The following is a 15,631-nucleotide window of genomic DNA, read 5'->3' as shown; positions in this document are numbered from 1 at the left end:
CATATTCCACATTCTGTAGCAGAGGGAGGAATGTTTGGAAATTCGCTTATATCTCAGTGGAAACTGAAAACTAAGAAGCTTCAAGGTTCAAAAATGTTGATGCCAAATGTCTTTTAGGAAAAAAGCAAAACTCACATTTTAAGATAAGAAAGGATTACTACAGTCATCTACTGTGACCCTTTGAGTCATATAGGCAAAAATATTGTACAGTAATTCCTACCTTACACCCATAATTTCTGGTTGACTAACTTTTTTTTTAAAAAAGAAACTAGCTCCACTATGGGATAATTTACCACCTTATTATGTAGAGATCAGTTACAAATATGTATATAGTTAATGACTGGCATGCCTGAAGATGGATGTTATCTTTTGTAATTCTGACCCACATCAGTTCATGGAAGTCAAAATATATTTTCAGCAGAAACAAATACCTGACTTGCAAATCTAATTCCAATAGTTCTCTCTACAAAAAGATCCATTTTCTAGTACAGTTCTGAAGGAAGTGGAAAGTTTCTAACAGTGGGCAAAAGTCAAACCTAAGCAATACCTTAAACTGGCAATTTAAGCAGGTAAAATGGAAATGGGCTATTGTGAAATTTAACTCCACGTGTATTTGTGAATACTTTTGTCAAAGCAAATATAATCTATAGGTTACTCTGCTGCTCTCCTTTCTCTTATTCTTTATAAATCAGAAAATCAATTACCCAGAAAATGGTCTCCTGTAGTAGGAAGCTGAACAGGTTTAATGTATAATTTATATATGGAAATTTAGGTGTCAACACTGTGACAAATCATCACATAAATATTTTTGCGGTTAGATTTTTCTGCATCTGTCTTCCTCAAAGAATGAGCATAATACAGATTATCTCAATGATATAATGTTGTTTCGGTATGTGGAGCTGAACTGCATTTTTAATTTTTTTCTCAGCTGTAAATCAATCAAAATGAACAAGGTACTTGTGCTGTATGAAAGAAGATATTTTGATGCCATCCCTCTTAGGAGGGCATCATTCATAGTAAGAACACTAACATGAAGAAAACAGAAAATAAACAGAATAAGGTTTTCCAGTGTTCACCTTGCCATCTGTGAGGGGACATTTTAAACTCCTATTACTGCTGATAAGGGTGTTCTTAAAGTTCCCCCTTTATTTTAAGGCTACAGCTGTAACTTAGTTTAGTCATCTCAAAGGCCTTTGCTTCAAGTGAGTCTTGGAAACTAGTTTTGCTTTGAAACATGTTTCTTTAATAATAGTCTTTGAATTGTTAACTATCTAATGGGCACTTTGTAGGGTTCAGAGGCTCTAAACATTTTAAGTCTGACAATTTAATCCAATAATCTATTCATATTGAGGTGATCCAAGCAAAGTTTTCTGCCACGGGTGTGTTAAGATGAGCAAGACTTTAAACACTGACTGCAGAGTGACATAAGTATTAGAGGGCTTCCTCAAAATCAGCTACCCAAAATAATTAGAAATTTTTAATATTCAGGTTCTAATAGATTTAAAGATAGGACAAGATCTTTGGCATTTCACAAGGAAAGGAGTGTTTGACATATCTCTGTGACATTTCCTTGCTGAGTGAGGAATCATTGCAACTACTTTTCCATCTTGCATCAGCCGAAGAACTTCATCCTGCGAATGTGGAAAGAGTTGGAAGCCACTTGTGTTCAGGGAAGAGAGCAAGGAAATAAGTGTTTCTGTTTATTCGAAATCCCTTGGGCCCAAGACCAGACACTTGGAAAAGTTCTTTGTTGATGTCTTCTTCCATGATTTTGCTTAATTGCTTTTTAAGCCAACACACACATTTAGCATCCATAACAGCCTGTGGACAGAGCTCTATAGTTTAACTACTCATTGCATGAAAACACATTTCTGTTTTTTTCCTGTTTTAGTTGTTGGGTTTTTTTACATGCTCACCCCACTATTATCCTGTTCCCTAGACATAACCTTTTGGAGAGTGTTTACTAGTACAACTGGAAATTTAGTCTCATATGGTACGGCAGTTCTGACATCACATCTTATTCACAAACAGCCCTTCATAACAAGCTCATATTCATCAATTTATCTCCTACTCCAGCCACTTGGAAACATTTTTTGCCAAGTCAAGAAACCTCAACAGCACAGACAAAATTGCCTTTTGCCTGACTGAAGGGTAGGGGTGGGGATGGTAAGTGAAGAAAAAAGCCTTAGGAGTGGAGGGGAAACTTGGTCATGGTACATCTGTTGTCACTGAGAGAACAGGAGCAGTGACTCCTAACTGAAAGAGGCACTTCAAAACAATTCCCCTTACTCCCAAACTATCATCCTGGAGAAAGAAACAGCCTTGAGAGACAAGAAGCAGGAACATCACGCTTTTGCTGCCCCAAACTATGATTTTGCCTATGGGAACAGTTGGCATCCTTCCTTGTAATCTCTTCCAGATGCATGCTGCACCATAGCCAGTTGCATGCCCACCATCCCCAGCTCTTAAGTATAGAAAGAGGTCACAAATCTTACTCTGTTTGCACCTCGCTGTCTTTCTCAGCACGGCCTCCTCCATTCGTGCTTTTTCTTCCCTCTCCTTCCAGCGCCTCAACTGCTCTTCTCTCATTTTGTAAAACAAGATCTGCTTTTGCTCTTCATTCAGCTCTGCCAGGAGCTCAGGGTCAATATACATATTGTGCAAAATTTGCTGCAGCATGACGACTCAAAAAAAAAAAAAAAAAAAAAAAAAAAAGCCACCAAAACAAAAAACTGTGCTTCCAGCTATGCTTGCTACAGTGATGAAACCCCACCAACAGCACTCCAGAAAGCAATCTGCAGCAAAGGAGCTCTCCCACACCTGCCTGCCCAGGAGAGGTTTGATGCTTGCTCTGGCTTTCTTCGTACAGGCATATTCTGCTCCTTGTCTCTTGTAGGGATGGAGTTTTCTGCTTATCTCCCTCCAAAGGTAGGGACAGGTGTCAAGTGAAAGGAAGGGGAGGAACAGACAAGGATAAGGAAAAAAATGAAAAGGCCAGGAGAAAAAAAAAAAGTCACTTCAGTGCCATCGGTAAAAATAAGGGATCCTTGATTGAACCCATCAGCTTTGCTCCCTTGAGTAGAGTGAAATTCAATGCAGAGAAAGTCTTAGGCATTCAGCTCAAGTGGTTCCTTCAGCAGCAATACACTCCCAGGGGTTTGAAGTGATGTCATGGTTAAAGGTATCACCTACACCACCAATATCTATGTCACTTTGGGAACTGATCTCTTCTGATAAGAGAAACAAGTTTGCGTGTTATTTCCCTGTCTAGCCTGTTACTAGTCTCAACAGAGTAGGTCATATTAGAGGTCCTATTTACTTGGTGTTGACAAATATTGTCATGCAGCTACCTGATTAAAATGCCTTTAAAATTAAAAGCAGATGTAACAAAAGCCACAAGAATCTTGTTATCACTTTATAAATAGTAAATTAATATTAATTAAACAAGAGTAAGTTCTCAGCAGTTCACACGGATTATGCCAAGTCTTGCTGTTAATTCATTTTCTACCTTTTAACTGGAGAAAGTTACAATGTTGCTCTTCAAGCAAATTGTGACTTTTCACTATTTAACAGAGTTTTACTGTTGGGGTTGATGTAGCTTGAGAGTTAGCATGACTAGGCCGCTTAAGCAAAACAGTTAGCATAGCTGAACAGGCCGCTGGAAAGGACACCTAAGAATAACAATTCAGAAAGTTCTGATAGTGCACATGATGTGGGTTAGCAAAAACAAGAGGTGTTCAAGGACGTGGAGGCGGCCTGTTGCTATTGGCGTTAGTGCATAGTTACCAATCATAAGGGAATGTGGGGTGTGTGAACAGCGCGTGATTTATGTCTGTAGCCTATCCGAATAAGTGTGATCGCGTGTGCAGATATGAAAAATGTATATAACCACGCAAGCAGACCAATAAAGGGGAATTGGCTGTGCACTGTATCAATGTGTGAGAGTCATTCCTGTCCCTGTATGGATGCTGAAACTCGGCATTTTGCCAATATCAGTAAACTATTATTATTTCAGCACCAGGGCCAACAGTCAATGTAAAAATGTAAAAATAAACCACAACACAAAAAAAAAAAAACAAAGAACAAACCCTCTAGATTTCAGAGCCAGCTTTCCTCAGGCAGGGGCCCAGCTCCTCTCGGAAGCGATGGCACTTTGTGGGAAGGGGGCCGTCATCTGAGAAGAACCAAGATATGGCCCCTCAGGGTCAGAACAAAACAATGAACACACTTGTAGGCTGAGCCACATCCCACTGCATGATGTTTACACCAGAATGAAGAGCAAAAGCAGATCTGTATTTCCTCACAAGAAACCTGCTTTATAGACAGGTGTCTGTCAAACTTCTATGACTTCCCATGATCCTCATCTTCAAAAACTTATACCATTAATGCTTACCTCAAAAGAATGTTACATGAATAGATGCAAAATACTATCATCTTAATTTAGGCTGAAAAATATATCTGATCTAAACTAAAATTCAGGAGAAGACCCTATATCACCCAGAAGCGTGAATCCATAGATTATACTTCAATGATGCCTTCAGCTGGAAAGGAATTTCAGAAACCATCATGTTTGGGCTTTACAAAGTTTGATTCACATGGTCAGGTATAGAAGGAGGAGAGCCTGAGGGGTTTAGCCTTTGTTCCTCTGCTTTTATTCAATTATATTAGAGCTGTGGCTCCATATTTTGGCACTAATGGAAAAAGGCTCGCCTTTGCAAAGGCTTCAGGGCAAGCAGCTTTGCTACTCTACCCATTTGTCAACTCTACTATTTCATTCTATTTGACTTCACAGAACAGAAATCAAATCCTGATCAGAAGCTATCACAGTGCAAAGAACAAACTCTTCATCAAGAATTACGTGCATTTAAGCATGACAAGAACCACCATCTCTGAACTGCATTTAGCTGCAGAAGTACCTCAGGATGGAGAAACAAGTCAGCATACAAACAAATTTTCAGGCAACTACTGGTAATGTTCAATGAGCAATCACACAACAAAAGTAGCATGAGCAAGGAAATGAAATGAATACTTCATGAACAACACATTGCCTGAAGATTATTAAAAAATATTTGAGACTGTTAACTAAATGATCGAGGGGAATTAATCTGTGTGGGAATTTTTTTAAGAAAAAAACCCTCATGTGTGGAAGTGTTATCATCTAATCACAGCAATGAATCTGATCAACTTCCTCTTTTGTAGCTTTTCTTCTTTAGATCACAGCAACTCCAAAATAAGAACCTGTGGAAATGCAAAGGGGAAATAAGGAAGATAAAGAAATACTCCGTCCGACACAAGCCAACATCCAACAGATGTAGGAAGATACATCATAAAGTCTGCCATTAGTTTCTTGTCCAAGATAAAAACACTCTGCCTCAGAACATTTGGTCTTCGAACTCTCACATGGGTGGCAGTTTTTCATCAACTCTCTCCCTTTGCTTTCACTGGCAGCTAAGTCTGTTCTAAGACTCATGTTTTTTTATGAGGTGGAAAAGCCAAAAGCACCAACAGGAAGAATCAAGTGTTTTCACCAGTCCCTTCCTTTCCCTTTCTAATTAACATTTGATCTGATAACAATTTGGGAATGAAGCAAATGGAAGAAGAGAGATAGTTACCTAGCTGCAGAATCCACAGGTTTAGAAAACCTCAGTCATGCAAGTAAATACCAGGCACGCTTGAGAAATTATCCCATGTTCCACTTGTCCGAAAAGACTAACGGTGGATGGTGTTCCTAGAAATACAAGCTTCGAATATTTTGGGCAAATGCGGTATTCGACCCAAACTCAGACTAGCCTGTTGGCTTCATCAAAAGCTAAAGCTGCTTCATCAGGAGCTGGCAACACCCAATCTGTCTATGCCGAGAACCTTGCAGGATATGAAAGAATTTGATAGCAGGTCCACCTTCCATACACCCTCACCAGACAAGAAGTGCTAAGGAGCAATAAATAATTCAGACAATGAAGTATAGTCACTAACCATCATTCCAGTACCTCAAATCTTTTCTGTATCTGACACAAAGCCATTCAGAATCACATTTCTCCTCTCTGAAAAAATACTCTTGAAGCACTATTAGAAAACAATTAAATGACCTCTCTGGCACAGGCAGAATGACCCCAAACATGCACTGCAAGGAATGAAAAAACCCGACTACACAAAATGTAGTCATCTGCCCCCCTTGCGATAACATCATGGGGAAGCTGGACTGCAGGAAAATTCTCCCCATCATTCTTTTTACATCCCAGTTTATTTCCAAGCCTCTCCACTTGCTTTCCTGCCCACTGTGATGAAGCTTCTTGCGAAGCCAGTTTCCTCAGCTGGTAGTCCAAACGTAAGAGTCTTCCTGACTGGGTGTGACTCTTTATCCAGAATAAAAGAACATTTGTGTAAAAACGTTCTCTTTCTACACTGCTTGTCTTCCTGTGGGAGGCATCATTTTAGATGTTAATGCCCTCCTCACATCTGGCCTTTACTGATCTTTGCAAGCAGACTGTTTTCACAGCCCACTCCTGTAACACGCAAGGCCATCAGGATGACCAGCAAGGCAGGTGTCTGCACAGCTTTGCTTCCTGCTCACCCTCTGCCCTAACAGAAAGGTAGACACCCTACTCCTCTGTGAATGAGGATCTCTAGAATGACCTCAGGTAAAAGTTAACGTAGATTCTGATATGAGAGATGTCTGACAACCAAAAATTTAAAGAAAACACTCATTCACCACAGTTAGAGTCAAAAAATGAGAGGTCACAGATTTCCTTGCATAACTGAGAACATCATTTCCAATTCTAAATCCACCCTGTGAGAGGGAGAGGAACTGTCTGTCCACTAGAAAATGATTTTTCTCTTCAGTGAAGACACCGTCCTGTTAAAGAGATAAAAGGGCTGCTTCTCTCTTGGCTACCTCAGTGAACCTGTTGTCTGCATACGAAATATTCCCAGCAGTATCCTGTGCAAATCCAGGACTGAGTTTTTAACCTAGCAGACACTGATTCTCATTACAGTTCAACCTTTCCATAAATATTTGGTTTTAAACTAAAACAGGGTAGGTTTAGGCTGGATACAAGGAAGAAATTCTTTACAATGAGGGTTGTGAAACACTGGAACGGGTTGCCCAGAGAGGTAGTGGAGGTTCCATCCCTGGAAACATTCTAGACCAGGTTGGACAGGGCTCTGAGCAACCTGATCTAGTTAGTGGTGTCCCTGCTTGCTGCGGGGGGGCTGGACTAGATGACCTCTAGGGGTCCCTTCCAACCCAAAACTTTCTATGATTCTATGATTCTATTTCAGATGAATAGCCTGAATTACAATGAAGAAATTATCATGAACTCTCCTCGTTTCTCAGAAAATTTGGAAAAATCCAGGAGGTCCAAAACTCAAAAGGCAACCTCAAAGAAACACCAAAACTACTTTAAAAAGTCCTGCTACTCCTAGGACTAGCTCATATTTTGTAATGGATGAGCTTTGCAGTTCCAGCCAACTCGGAGTCAGAAAGCTGAGGAACAGGAGATAACTCTGACAAAACACAAAATAAAACTTTCTATTGCAAAACAAAATTTTCTCTCTCTTCACTTCCTTTCCCAGATCTGATTAAGATACAGATGAATTCATGACTCAGAAGAGCAAGGAAATTTGAAGTAAGGGTGCCTGCTTCCTGATTGTGGCCATTCGTCACCTTCCCAGACTTTCGAGGAAGTATTTTGAATAGTTTAGAAGAACAAGGACCTCTCCATTGTTCTTCCATCCTGGTTACCCCTAGTTCAACAGTCCAAACTAAGCTAAAATCATTACAGAAAGACATTACATCTCAGCAGCCTATACACAAAATAAAAGATTACTATTAAAGCAGTTCTTTGTTGGCAGTCATTACCTTATGATAACTGCCACACAACTTGATGCTCCAATTAGTAGCAGTCTCTGCAAGTCACTCAGAGCTGTTTAAAATTTAAGTCTGGAGTTTCCTTTAATCTTTAGCTGTATCTTCTGGGACTAGACACACTGTCCTATCTCTGGTATAGCATCTTTCTGGCTAAGCAGTCCTTAGCATTGCCACTAGAATACGTCTGCTGGGGAAGAAGGAGGGAAGGAGAGGAAAAGGCACAGAAAAACATATTGATTTCATTTTTAAAAAAAGGGGTAGTGCTTAACTGGCCAAGGTTTGCAAATCTCCTCATCCATTTTCCTCCAAGCATGTGCATCCTCCTTTCCCTGAACAGCTCACCAGCAATGCTGAGCCAGCAGAACAGCATTTTCATTTGGATTTTACAACACAGCCATATAACCTACTTTAGCCATGTCATTTACATAAAAATATTCTGCTATAACCTACATAGTAGAGGGAAAGAGAGAGAGGGGTAACATACCTCTCTCCATAAAGAAAGGGATACAATTAAGAAAGAAACAAGAAGCATAAAATGTGGCAATCGCGTGTTTTCCAGACTGTGAACTCCGTAGCCTTAAACAATTTTTTGTGCTTTATGTCTTTTTTATATTTTTAATTTTTTAAGGGGAAGTAGTGCACAGTATCTGAATTTTTCAAGTCCTGCTGTGTCAGCAGCAAAAGCAGAACAGTGGAATGTGGAATTGAATGGTGCAGGAGGGAGCTGAAAACATGAAAGGGGAAAGATAAAATTCACATTGGTTTGAGAGATTCTAAACCCTACAAATCTGTCGCTAGAAAAGCAAATACAGTGGAGAACTCACCACAACAAACGAGTCTTGTGTCTGGTTTGCACATTGCTGTCAATTAAAAATTAAAAAAAAAAAACCCAAAATAATTGAGCACCATCCCCTCCCCAGCTCCTCTACCACAGACGGATGTAACAAAACCTGCCTGGTTTGCCTCTGTTTCCATAGTCAGGTCTGTGGCTCCCTCTAAGGGCTAAAATGAGCTCCTCAACAGCACAACCTGCAGCTGGATCAGAAGCTGCTATACCATTACAAAGCATTACACAGAGCAAAAATGAGGGTATGTTTTCCCAGACCTTCTGTTTCCATATGGGGCTAGTACCAGTAAATCAGACTGCGAAGCGTTTCGGAGCACGGACTGACTTTGTGTGTTTGTCATCTTCTCTGTACTGGTTCAAGACTGACATTTCTACAAGGCACTGCCATAACAAAAAAAAAAAAAAAAAAAAGAAAAAACTTGAGGTCTGCATAGCAAAATAGGAATGAGATAGATAAAAAGCTCATCTTAAAGAAATGAAATGCATCAAAAGAACTACAAACCAATTAATGAGAAAAGATGTTTTATCATACTGTCAGTCATACAGCTGTAAGTGAAGTAATGTTAACTTGGGATTTTAATAGCACAATGATGATTTACAGGACTCAGATAGCTGTTGTGTTTGGTTTTTTTTTCAAAATTCAAATCTGTTACCCCACAAAAAGCACGGAACCCCAAATATGGATAGCACTGACAATAGGGAAAGAAAAGGGATGGGAACTAACGCAGAGAAAGTAGCATTTGAAGTTCAGGGCTGCAGACAATAGAGCCATCTGTCATTACTCCACTGTCCCAGGTTAATTCTGTAGTCTACAACACTACTCGCCCTTCAGAAGGAGTCACATCAGTGATTATTTTTGCCTGGCGGCGTGGCAATCCTACCCAGTGAGATTACTTTAGGTCTATCCTTTTGTGTTCTGCGCTACAGCTGTTGTACACACGATTACACTGGAGCCTGTAATACCTTCATGGTTCAGCAGAATTTATCAGAGATTTGGGAAGCTGGGTAGAAAGGGCAGCACTCCAATTTTTCTTCAAGTTGATAGTAGGTATTTGAAATTCTGAGCTACATTACAAAGGTCTGAGGTTAATACAAGTTTCTCAGCTTTAAGTTTAGACTTGTTTTAATACCTCCATAGTAACAGACATGGATGCAACCCAAAGTAGAACATTACATACTTGATGTTTATTGCTATTAATACACTCACAACATCAAGGTACATCAAAGAGCTGGCAACACCCATCATAATTTTTCAGAGAATGAAACATCCACCATTCAAATAATTTAGAGTGAAAGCTAGTGAAGTAAACCAGACAGGAAAAAAGTCAAGCTTCCTTGAGAGAGTTCATCTGAGAAAATACGCTTTCATTCACCGTGGTTTCAGTTGGATGGGGCTTTGAACAACCTGGTCTAGTAGAAGGTGTCCCTATCTATGGCAGGAGGGTTGGAACTGGATGATTTATAAAGTCCCTTCCAACCCAAACCATTCTATGGTTCTGTGGTACACAGGCTTGCAAGCAACAACTAGTGTCCCATAAGCCAAGGGCTGCAGAGACATACTTCGCAGGAGAGGGGTGGAAAAAGAAGGCAAAACACTCACACACACTGCAGTTAACTAAGACAGAGCTCTCTGTACTCCACTATCCTCTCACTCAGATCGCATTGTCTAATGCAATTGCTGTATATCTTATTTACAAAACAGTAATCAAGCGCTTCAGGTCGGACCCTCAGCTACGCATGTGGTGTACTTGGTTGGCAGGCAGCAGGCTCTACTTAGGAAGCAATTACAGCTCGCTAAGTGTCGTAGAGATCTGACCTTAACATTGATTAAAAGGCCCCCTGACAACAGTCTCCAAGGAATTTCTTAGTTCAAAAAGATATGCAGAACACACTACCCCCTGCTCTCCTATTACACCTCCTTGCTCATGTTGGATCCTGATGTTACACCTCACTGTATTCAACACAGCACGTGCTTAGGCTGCACACTGCAGTTCAGCTTTGTGCTCTTCAAGTACAAAATGCATCAGTCCATCTGCTTCTCAGCAGAAGTCTCCATAGCTGAGGGAGGCCATCCATGACTCTTCAATGCAGAATTGGTTGCCTTTCAACTCCCAAATGACAGGCTTTTCTTGAGACTTTACACACCTTTCCTTGTTACTGATTTACCTCTATCTGATCTTTACAATGAACTGTTAACCTAGGACAAAAATCCAAGCACAGAGAGCTACCTAAGGAATACCGGTATAGTCTGCTGTTCTTCCCCTGTCCCTCAGCACACACTTTTCCAAGACCCAGCTGTCTGCATAAGGACAGATTATTTATCTTCAAGCAGGAATTCAATATTCTCCTTTACATGAATTACTCGCTTTGTATATCTGCAAAGCCCAAGAGACCTTCGGATTCCATGACCTAATTGCTACATGAAATTATTCCAGCATTTCGTACATTTTCAATGAAATTCATTACAATAAGCTACCCAAGAGATATCATGCTCTAAATTATGCGAGTTTCTTCTCTCAGATATGTATTAACTTCTGAAGATGCTTAGTAAGTTCACCTTTTTCCATCTAACTGTAAGCACATCAAAATGTATCATGCGAGAGCTAATTTTCTTTAATATACTTCCTGGTACAATTTAGCTGCATTATGTATAATGCAGCAGTCATATGATATCAACTTCATATCATATTAGACATTGCATTATGGCAGCTAAATTGATTATTTGTGTAACTGAAGGCCACTGATAGGAAAATTTTTAATAATTTAAATGACTCATCAGCTTTATATACAAAATGTCTTGCGTTAGTGGCATCATGCAAGCGATTTTCTTTCAGGGCATAGCATTTTCCCCATTTAAGCCAATTCTTATTCTTGTCATCTTTGTTGGTAATAAAATGCTACAGATTTACAACAGGCAGAGCATATTCTGCATGCAGACTATACAGGATTTCTTTTGACTATTGGACTCTTGTTTGCAAGACTTGACCAACAATCCAGCTAGACAAAGCTAGTAGCCATTCTGAATTGCATCAACAAACTTCTGATGATTTTTAAATATTTCACTCACCATAACAAGCCAGCCTTTTCTTTGTTTTCAAGGGTCAGGCAGAAAAATCCATAAACACTTTTGGCATCATATTATTCTTTAAAGCCCTTTAATTTTCAGCTGCACTTGCTGTCCATCTCCTAAGGTGGCAAAACCTCTGCCACAAAAGACCCCTTCTCCAGATCATATTCAGCACTTTCCACATCTTGACGCTGAGGTGCTATTCAAAAGGTTTAAAAAGCAGTACCTAAAGTATTCTGAAAATCCTTCCCTTTTACTTCACAGCCTTTTTAAGACCTTCTCCGCTCCTGTCACATACTGTGGGAGAAAGAACAGCTCAGGATATTGTTGAGACTGACTTGATTTTTTTTTTTTTACTCTAATCATCTTCACAGTTTCAAACCACAAAACCTGGATTAAGCCCGCTGACTCATTTTCACAATACAAGCCTTAGCAGCTTTGGCATTCGTGCCTGTGCTCCATTTACCTGACAGAAAATACACTCTTCAAAGCTATTTGCAAAATCATGACAGATCCAAGGTTCACAAGGGTGTGCCCCTATCAATGCCTTATGGTGGACTTCTGAAGACAGAGCAGATCTATTTCTCCTTATTCTCTTTTCTCTTGTCATATCCTCAGTCATGACAGTCACCTCCTTTTCCAACAGTGCCACACAGTGCAGTTCTTCACACTGTTTCTTTTCTGCTTTCTTCTAAGCCTCTACATTTTAGATTTCTACTGCTGCTTCCTGCACTAAGCCTCTACCTGCTGACAGTAGGTACCTCCTGAGAACGAGGACCAGCTCAAGTAAACTCGTCCCTGCTCCTCTCGCTGCAATTGAGAACTGTTCCGTCCCTGTGATATCCCACCTTTCCCCCCTCCCAACAGGAAGATGAGCCCTTCTACATTCCCCATTAACCTGATATGCAGAGGTAATACACTTTATTATATTAAATACATTATACAATACGGCCACAAAATGACTAAAGTACTTAGGTGATTGAGACATTTCTTCCTACAGAAACTCTTGCTTTGGCAAAAACGTAAGCTAGTTCCTGCAAAGAGGCACCTACCACATGTTGGCCAAAGTCCCTAGCCTTTCTTTAGTAACAATGGGTTCAATCAGGTTATAGCTATTGCTCCAGCTCATTCTTTCCTTTTACTAAGTCATCTTAAGCCACCTACGTGCCCTCAAGAGGATATTCTGAGATTTACAAAAATAAGATTATCACCAATTGCCAAACAAGATTATTTTCATGTGCTCATCTTAGAATTCTTTAATTACCTCTCTATCTAACCATCAGGCAGTGAGTGTGCCATCCAGGCAGGAGACAGTGTACTACGTCACATTTTTCTCCTCTTCACTACTGTCTGCATGGATCATTAGCAGTTCAGGTCTGTTCTCAACTGAAGTGCTGTTGTAGCAGGTGACTGCAGCTGCCTACAGGTCCATTTCCATTACAGCTGGAATAACTAGAGCCTCCTTGAAGTTTGTTAGTACATCATTGGTTCAACTCCTGTGATACTGGAGAGAGTCCAGCAGAGGGCTATGAGGATGATGAGGGGACTGAAGCATCTCTCCTACGAGGAGAGGCTGAGGGAGCTGGGCTTGTTCAGCCTGAAGAAGAGCAGGCTGTGAGGGGCCCTAATACATGCTTACAAATGTCTCAAGGGTGGGTGTCAAGGGGATGTGGCCAAACTCTCTTTTCAGTGGTTCCCAGCAACAGGACTAGGGGCAATGGGCACAAACTGAAGCTTAGCAAGTTCCGTCTGAACATGAGGAAGAACTTCTTCACTCTGAGGGTGACGGAGCACTGGAACAGGCTGCCCAGGGAGGTTGTGGAGATATTCAAACTGCGCCTGGACGCGGTCCTGAGCAGCCTGATCAGATAAAATGAAAGACCCACCTGGACAAGGTCCTGTGCAGCCTGCTCTAGGTGACCCTGCTTCGGCAATGGGGTTGGACTAGATGACCCACAGAGGTCCCTTCCAACCCCTACCATTCTGTGATTCTGTGTCTCATACCAAGGCTTAACTATCATATTTCATGCTAGTAGCTGCCATCCTAATAGCTCCTGTCTTCTCTGCTACAGACCACTTGCCCTAACTGCACAACCAAGTAGCTCAGAGGTCTCCTCCATCCACACTGCCATTAACTCCAGAAGCCTTAACTGTTCTGCTCCATGACCATTGTCCATGCAGCCTGTGGCCCAGCTCTCCACACTAGCCACAAGGCTGGCCTTCCCACAGAAGCGAGGCTTATGCTGCCCGTGAGTGTAGCTACTACCTACTATCTACTTTCTAGCTAAACCTGGTAGATAGAAAAGACCATTTATTCCTCACGAGAGCAAACAAATAGCAGATCAGTTTATGGAAGTAAAGGTGAGGCATCAGGGGATTTAGTCATTCTTAAGTTCTCATAGTTAGCATAACAAACTGCCATCTCGCTCAGTCTGCACTATGGAGGGAGACCTGGTGCCTCTGATTTAACAGGTGAAATGCAATTTATTTACTAGAGGAGGGAATTTTTATGTTAATACTGTTGTGAGTTTCAGTTGAGTTGCATCTTATGGATACAAGCAGCTCCTTCAATTAAATTATACCAATAAATATTAGTCTCAGTGAGACGAGTCATACACCAATGCAAAGCCAAAGGCCTAGGTTAGTGGGAAGTTTTCAGTTTTTCTCTACCAGCACTACAAGCAGTTCTTTGCAAACTAAATCAACCATCAATTTTGAGTGCTAGAATGCTCCGGCAATCCCCATGACGCCACCCCATTTTCTCCTATGGAACTGAGAAAGATCATAGATCTGTTCTCTCCAGTGTTAAAAACAAAAGGTACATGGATAACTGGGTGGATTTTCAAAGGCCTGTGATGATCAAGCTGATCTAATAGTCTCTTCTGGCTTAATTACTGTGAATCTATAAAGTAATCCAAGAGTGAGACAAACTGCTCCCCAGTGGAGTTGTCATCTAATAGCACAAAGGAGTTAGCACTTGAATATGGTAACTGCCAGAAGGCACTGGAGTAACACAGTACTTGTGCCGATAATTTTCTTTAGTCTTTACTTTGATCATATAAAGTAATAATCCTTATAACTATAACTATTATAGAAATGAAAACAAAGCACTTTTCTATCCCTCTCTAAAATTTATTGGATTTGCTTGTAGATTTGTCATCAGCAGAGTCCTTCCTTTGTTGACCCAGCTGTTAATAAAACACAGACTGAAGCAAGTGCTTAACTTTATGTTGTATAGTTAACTCTAGTAAAATCAATGGGATTACATAAAGTAATATTAAAAACCTTTGCAGGTCACTGAAGAAATGGGATCAGACACTGCATCCTCCATGAAAAAAGCCCATTCAATACAAGGGAGTATTATGCAATAAGTTGGGGAATTAGGAAATAAAAGTCAAATTTCTTATTCCCGACACAGCTCTCTGGAAGCCACACGGACTGTACAAGTAGCTCACCTAGTCTCCAGAGGACTCCCCAGTCCATAGGCTGTATTGCTCTGTACGGTCTACACAGCAGCTCACCAAAATGTGCACACATATCAGCTGAAGGGCAAGCTAGAAGGCATCAGCAGGATGCTATTGAATGGGTGGCTTATTTAAGAAAAGATGCATATATTCAGGTCTCTTTGGGCCAAGAAAAAGTAGGTAGAGCACTGTAACAATCTTGAGGCTTCTCTAGGCTACACAGGAATTCGAACAGCCCCAACTTCGCTCCAGGCCCTTCCCACAGACCCCAAGGCTATACAAAGAGTTCAGTTCAGCTAAACCGAAGACTAGGTCCTTGAGGTTGTCATTTATTGCATTTTCTTCCTTTCTAATTCAGCCTCTTTCTATATGATTCTACTGAAATA

At 40.6% G+C, this 15,631-nt stretch overlaps 1 protein-coding gene across 1 annotated transcript in view; it reads right to left on the bottom strand.

Moving 5' to 3' along the window:
- SH2D4B (SH2 domain containing 4B) overlaps positions 1 to 15,631 on the bottom strand; it is a 128,337-nt gene that overhangs the window by 73,143 nt on the left and 39,563 nt on the right. The gene's annotated exons all lie outside the window — the stretch shown is intronic.

This window comes from Opisthocomus hoazin, chromosome 6 (genome assembly GCF_030867145.1).
Source record: "Opisthocomus hoazin isolate bOpiHoa1 chromosome 6, bOpiHoa1.hap1, whole genome shotgun sequence".
In the NCBI taxonomy this organism is placed as follows: Eukaryota; Metazoa; Chordata; class Aves; order Opisthocomiformes; family Opisthocomidae; genus Opisthocomus; species Opisthocomus hoazin.
Note: the sequence above shows the minus strand (reverse complement) of the source record. Positions and strands in the feature narration are given on the sequence as shown.